Raw genomic sequence first — 6,897 nt, forward strand, 5'->3', positions numbered from 1 at the left:
GTCGTTAACTACTCCTTCAAACTGACACACTGAAATTTCTTGTGGTACATGAGTTGTTTTCAAGAATTTCACCAAGACGTCCCTATGTGCTTTTGAGCACATCAACAAAGACAACATCGAGATTTTTGATGGTGTTTGGTTGAGTTGCTCAACCACTAGATAATCACTCTTCTTGATAATGTGTAAGAACTCTTCTACTTCATTGGAGGGTGCATGGTCTTGCCTTTGCTGGGTATTGTCAATTTTCTTGCCCTTGTCTAAGGTTGAAGGATTGCTAGGACCAATCGGAGGAGGTGTGGGTGCAAAGATCCATCCACTTCTTGTAACTCCTCCAGTGCCGATGATGATCATTATTGGATCCTTAGACTTCAATGGTTCTTCTTGAATTTTTTGACTATAGATGTAGACTGAGGTGTCATACACCCATGAGACTGCTTTGGTGTCACTGTACGGGAATGATGTAGGAACTGTTATTAACATTGGAACAACTAGATTTGTTGAAAGAGTTAACTAAGATAAATTATACGGAATTTGCAGAGGGGGACTTCATCGTAAGGTATCTCAAGAGTAGACACGTCTTTGAGTGTGGAGGGTCGATCAATTAAAAGAATGATTCATTAGAGTATGAAGGGAGGCCTTCAATATCTCAGACTATTGTGGGTCCTTTAAACAATTTTCACAAGTATTGGTGAAAACTGAGAATGCGCCAGTTTTCATGAGTATGTGCTTGATTTCAATGAGAGGAGTCTTCAATTCACCGATAGAGGTTATCACCTTCTGAATCACACTCACAATGGTGGACTAAATAGAGTCGTCACCGAACTTTATTTATTATAAAAAGGAAAGGGTAAACATAGATAAAACCCAACAGAGAACGATAATGATTATGGTCGTCGCAACTAAATTAGGGCTCGGGAGTCGATTACATAAGAGGAAGGTATTAGCACCCCTCACGTCCGTTGTACTCAATGGGAACGATTAGGTTAATTATGCGTGGCAGTGTTAGCTTAGAAATATTAGGCTTCTCAAGTTATTATGAGGGAAAGAATAATAGGATCAAAAGAAAAGAGAAAATGTTTTTGGATTTTTTGCAACGAAGGGGAATGTCACACCCCAAAATTCACCCTACCTTTCGCAAAGTTCATCTAGGTCACTAACCCTGAGCATTCACATATCCTGATAAGCATTCATCTCATCTACATATTTATTGTATCATAACATATTCCACTTGCATTCGAAAAAAGCATAAAATCATGGGTTCAAGAGCATAGTAGAAACCCTAATTCAGGGAGGTTGCATCTAAGTCATTTGGTTCATTGAACAATTCGGTTGTTTGTTTAAGATCCAGGGTTCTGATTCGTCGACTAAGATGTATTCAAGATGTCACAATTTGTTGCTGGATTGATTATCACTTGGTTTGTCTGGCTTGAGTGGACTTCAAGTCTTGGAACTTGGCATGTTTTATTTGGTTTAAGAACATTGGGCTTTTCGGTCGTATCCACATTCATTCCACAAGAAAACAGACATTTTTACCTAAGTTGACTTTTGGTCAACCAGTTGACTTTATGGTCAACCAGTTGACCAAAGTCAACCATCTAACAAAAACCCATTTTTACCATCTTTATATTTTTTTTAAATCCACTTTTAATCATCTTCATATTTTAAAACCATTCTTAATCATTTTCGTAAACCACTTTAAATCAATACCATTTTCACATTTTAGTTCATAGCCATGTTAAAATTCATTCCAAATATCAATTAATTCAAATCATGTCCATATAAGTTTCATACCAATCTTATTTCATTCAAGAATATCAAATTCCATTATAAAGCATAAAGAGGTAGGTCCATCATACGGGAAAATTGCAAGATTTACAAACATTACACCAAAATCATACATTCATTAGAATTCAAACCATTCAAAAAGAAATGAAATTACACCAATTCCGTAGCATCTAATCACTTTCCATACATTTCCAAACGTGAATCAAACCACCTAAACCCATAAGCATAATTCCTAGTTCCCAATTTGCTCCTCATGCTTTCGTTTCATTTCTAAATTCATGGCCAAAATTGCTTCACTTGTAAGTAACCAATTTCTTCAAATCATTCATGGTGGTCTTGCTCCGAATGTCCTAAGTTCATAAGCCTTATCCCATCACTAGAAACAACCCTGCATTTAATTCATTTCACAACCATGATAACCATACTCTCAAGAATTCATAACATGAGAATCATTCATACACTTATATGTTATCACAAACAAACCTGGAGTAATTCATCTTTTATTACATAACCATTTTATCATTCACATTACGCATTACGTTCACATTACCCATTACATTCATATTACATAACTAATAGTCTTGTTATCACATGACCATCTCATCATATTCACTAAATTAAATCTTCCTAATTTCCAACAATCACATTTGCTAACTATCATGCAATAAGCAAGGCCATGGGTATCATAAACAGTGTCGTCAACGACATCTTTGAGAAGCTAGCTGTAGAATCTTCAAGACTTACAAAGTGTTGTGAAGATATCGTTGTTTGAAAATTCTTGTTGACAACATATCCTCTATTTCGCAGCTATCATAAGGCATAAGAGATACTTAAGTTATTGAAGCCAATCGTTGATGCTTTTGCCAATTTTGAGCCAATGTCGGATGAAGTGCCTAGTAAGAAATTCAAAGAACTTGGTCATTCCGTTGATAAATTAAAAGAGCACGTCGTAAGGCCTTGCAACAACTCATTGATCATCCTTTCCGGACATGTTCTTCACTTGATGGTTGGGAGTAGCTTATGAATCCTGCAGAGCTGGGATTAGAAAATGTTGAAAGCAATATACATTACAATGCCCACTCAAAGAATACTACACAAAATGATTTAACACACAAAAAAACAACCAACCTTCATAGAGAACCTTCAAGAAAGAAGCCAATTGTCCAACGAACTTCAACCCAACCTATTCCGAAATGGCATTAAAACTGTCGCTGCAATGCATATGCGAAACTAACAAAAGCCAATGTGAACCGAGACCTGCACGAAGTGCACAAGCCATAGCTCCACGATAAAACTCCAAGCCTTGGTCCAACCCTGCACCAAATAAGCCAATCACATGAAGCTAGCCTTATGTCAACCCATGGAAGTTACAAATATCCTAAACAATATGCATAGCAAATCATCAACAGCAGACCGTCATACAACGAGCCAACAGTAAAACTCAACCACATTCAATCAAGATTCAAACTATTTTCATCCTAGGAGAGTTTTAACAAAGCCAATTCAGAAAAGTGGATAGAAAACCTAATAAGCTCTGAATTGCTGCAACAATGCTGCTAACCTGCATAAAAAGCCGGAATCACATCAGAATGTCTCCGAAACAGCACACTGATTTCCAAGTTAGTCTCATTAATAACTTAATTAACACACTCGCCCATACCTTCTTTCTATTCTTCTTCATGTCATCCAAGAAAATCAAGAAGAAGAGTGTTCTCTCTAACTTTGACCTTGCTGCTTTGGGTTGACTCGAAGTGTTGTTTACATGGTTCTTGAAACGAGTATACAACTTTGGCCATAGTAGTCGGAGAATAACTCTAACAACCAAATCAATTCAAGTCAATAAATGGAAAATAACTCTAACAACCAAATCAATTCAAGTCAATAAATGGAATCGACATGACTATTCCAACCGAATTCCAGCCAACAATTCAGGACCGCAGCTTCTGGAACCTCCCTCAATAACAAACTCCCAAGCCGTAACCGAATTCCCAACTGATTTCGAACTCTCATAAAACCTTCAAAACCAAAATAGGAAGATTCATAACAGAAGAATGAAAAGAAAGGAGATCTGAAAAATATATAATTTCATACCTTCACGATTAAAAGGGTCTTTTTTTTTTCCACCTTCAACCATAAAAGGCCTCTAACAAATAACAGAATTTGAACCGAGTTGCTAACAGATAGAACAGGGATAACCAACCCTGCAACTGTTTTCTCAACCTCTAACCAACCTATAACAGAACACAACTAACTCCATTCTCCATTCTCCATAACCTCCTTCTCCCTAACAGAACCTTGTTCACCCTGAAACTCCACTTCTTCTAACTCACAACAACTTCATCCTCTTAACACTCTCCACTCCCTCTTAACAATAACTTCTTCAACCTTTCACTCCAACCGAACCTCTCATTTTCCAATCACTGCGATAAGACTTCCCGGCAGAAAAACGAGACTTCGCGTAACTCTCAACCGCCACCAATCATAACCCTCACGACAACCATAACACCAGAAATTTTCAAAAACGGCATAACCAAAAGAAAAAGAAGAAAACAGAATCAGAAAAGGAGAAGAAGAAGTCGAAAACAGAATCAAGGAAGGAAAATCAAACACAGAAGAAGAAAGAGAAGGAGAAACGAAAGCATACCAGGGAATTTTAATCATTCCAATCGGCAATGCCACGTATCAACAATGATTCATCATCTTCGCTTCAATTCAGTAGTAATATGCAAACGAATCGCAACAACTTTGCAACATAAGGAAACAGAAGAAGGGAAGAACGAGAATCGAGTCTCCTGGAACCCTCAATAAGCCAGGTAGGCTTCTCCTTCTCTATTTGTTTCGATTAGGCGTGCAATCGAATTCATGTTCATCGGTTTTGGTCCGTCGCGGAACCTGAAAACGAGTCGGTACAGTGAGAACCTCCAATCCTCGTGGACGGCGTGTTGGCGATGAGGGCATAGGGATATGCGTGATCCACTTCGTCATACTTCAGCTACGATTCTCACATGTTCTTCGAGGATTTCACCGCCCCATGTTGGATGTTGGTGGTGTGGCTGTTGGTTTGTTACTGAACTGGTATTTTTGGAAGACTTGGGCCTTTGGGCCAAGCAAGTTTTTGTTTCTTGGTTCACACCCCCTGAATCCAACGTACATCCCCATGGCCATAATCTCTCTAATCACCCCATTAATTATTGGTTTAATCTTTTAGTTCATTTGTTTCTAATGCATGTTTTTTTTTGTTAATGTTGGTGCTAATTGTTGATCTTGTAGAATTAGGATTATTCCCCTTTTTAGAAATATTAGGATTTAGCACAATTTTAGTGATGATTAGCTTAACTCTTAATTAGATTTGATTAGGTAATTAGAAGTTAATTAGGTTTAGTCAATTCTTTTGATTAGAATTAGTTCTTAATTTTCCATAATTAATTCATGATTGATTACCATGCCATGATTAGAGTTTAGTCTTTAGATTTTGGTTATTTCATTTTGCGGATTTTTGTTGAGATTAATATGGTTCATATGGATTTTATCATGATTGGACCTTAGGTTGAATTTTCATGCGATTAGACTATTGTGTGGTGATTTGTATAATCATGTAGATTAGAATTCTATTCTTGAATACAGATTGGTAATTTTCCCTTTGATTAATTTGCTTCCTAATGCATGTTTTGGTAGATTTTAATTTTTAGAATTAATAGTCACTTTAATTGTCCATTTAATCGTTTCTTTAGTTTATGATCATTTTGATTAAATTGAAAATCCCATTTTAATTTAGGTGATGAATACTTTGTATGTCCAGTTTCATTTTCCATGATCATAGGATAGATCCTTGATTATTTTTCATTGATTAATCCATTACCTTTTGAATCGATTCTAACCATTGTATGTACTTACATCATTCTCATTCATTCGACTTTATCTCATGCTAACTCGTTTGTTGTCTTGTGTTGTCACATATGACTTGGACAAGCAAGCTCACTCCTAGCTAACCATGCTCCTAACCATTTCGTTTTATTCAATAGCTTTGTATTGTTTGAAGTACCATGTCACTTGTATGCATTAGGCATGATACATAGTTTAGTAGTTTATAACTTGTATTTTTCTTTCATTCCCTTTCCATTGTATTGTGTGGATCCATCCCCCCATTATGGGTTAAATGTTCCCCTCCCCCTACTCATGTAATAGCTTAGATTTATTATTTTCTAGATAGTCCACTATGCATGATAATCAAAACAAGATAAAATATAAAACGATAAGCAAAGCATTTCAAAAGAAACAAAAGGTACTTGATTCAACGTAAAGTTGTTTTCCGAATAAAACTCATGCCATTGCAACGCGAATACTTGATCCAATGTCAAGTATTCTCCATCCACTCCAAGATCCATTATTCACACCTCTTATCCATTCTATTCTCGATCTCATTCTATCTCTCACCTCCATTCCTTCACTCACTATTTTCATAACAAATTAAAACGCTTGATTCAATGTCAAGTACCTTTTTCAAAACCATTTTCATAACAAATTGGAATGCAAATGGGGTGTACGTGTTTATACATAACATTCAAGTAATTGGGTTGTCGACCGTACCTAGCCCGAGGACCCGACACTTGACTTTCCCCCTTAAAACATCTAATGATTCAAACAAGTTAGATCTAGGTGCTATGAGGATGAAAAAGAATAGTTAGGACTTCGTTGTTCTCTCGATTCCCAAGTACTTTGATCATTGACCGTACTTAGTCAAGGGTGGAATACGTGTCACCCTCTAAGTTCCAATGATTAAACTTGCCAAATCCTTTCATAACCAAATCTCTTTTGGATGAAAAAGAGTGGTTAGGATAACTTATCCTCTCAACTCCCGAGTTATTGGACCGTTGACTGTATCTAGTCAAGGGTCTAATGCTTGTCTCCATGCATAAAATCGACCCCAACAAATCAAACCATCTTTTTCCTTAGTGCACTCTACTCAAAACCTTTCAATAAGAACGTGTTACTTCTGTTCTACCGTGAACGAAGCTTAAGCCTCCATTTGCGAGCAAGTAATGTTTAACTGCTAGAGTGCGAACCAAGCATATCCACTTTATCGCAAACAAGCAAATACTTTCTGCTTCCATG

General features: G+C 36.8%; 1 long non-coding RNA gene across 5 annotated transcripts; it reads right to left on the minus strand.

Annotated features, from left to right (window-relative positions):
• Positions 1-1,853: 1,853 nt before the first annotated feature.
• LOC127128186 (uncharacterized) lies at positions 1,854-4,917 on the minus strand. Of its 5 annotated transcripts, XR_007805751.1 has the most exons (7): positions 3,877-4,917; positions 3,696-3,800; positions 3,446-3,599; positions 3,310-3,346; positions 2,914-3,099; positions 2,530-2,812; positions 1,854-2,173 (listed from the first exon to the last, which is right to left on the minus strand). It is a non-coding gene; the product is annotated as an uncharacterized LOC127128186 (long non-coding RNA). The 5 variants fall into 5 exon arrangements; XR_007805748.1 differs by lacking the exon at positions 1,854-2,173 and having other exon boundaries at positions 2,270-2,812; XR_007805749.1 differs by lacking the exon at positions 1,854-2,173 and having other exon boundaries at positions 2,270-2,820.
• Positions 4,918-6,897: the final 1,980 nt, after the last annotated feature.

Source organism: Lathyrus oleraceus, chromosome 3, assembly GCF_024323335.1.
Source record: "Lathyrus oleraceus cultivar Zhongwan6 chromosome 3, CAAS_Psat_ZW6_1.0, whole genome shotgun sequence".
Classification (NCBI taxonomy): domain Eukaryota; kingdom Viridiplantae; phylum Streptophyta; class Magnoliopsida; order Fabales; family Fabaceae; genus Lathyrus; species Lathyrus oleraceus.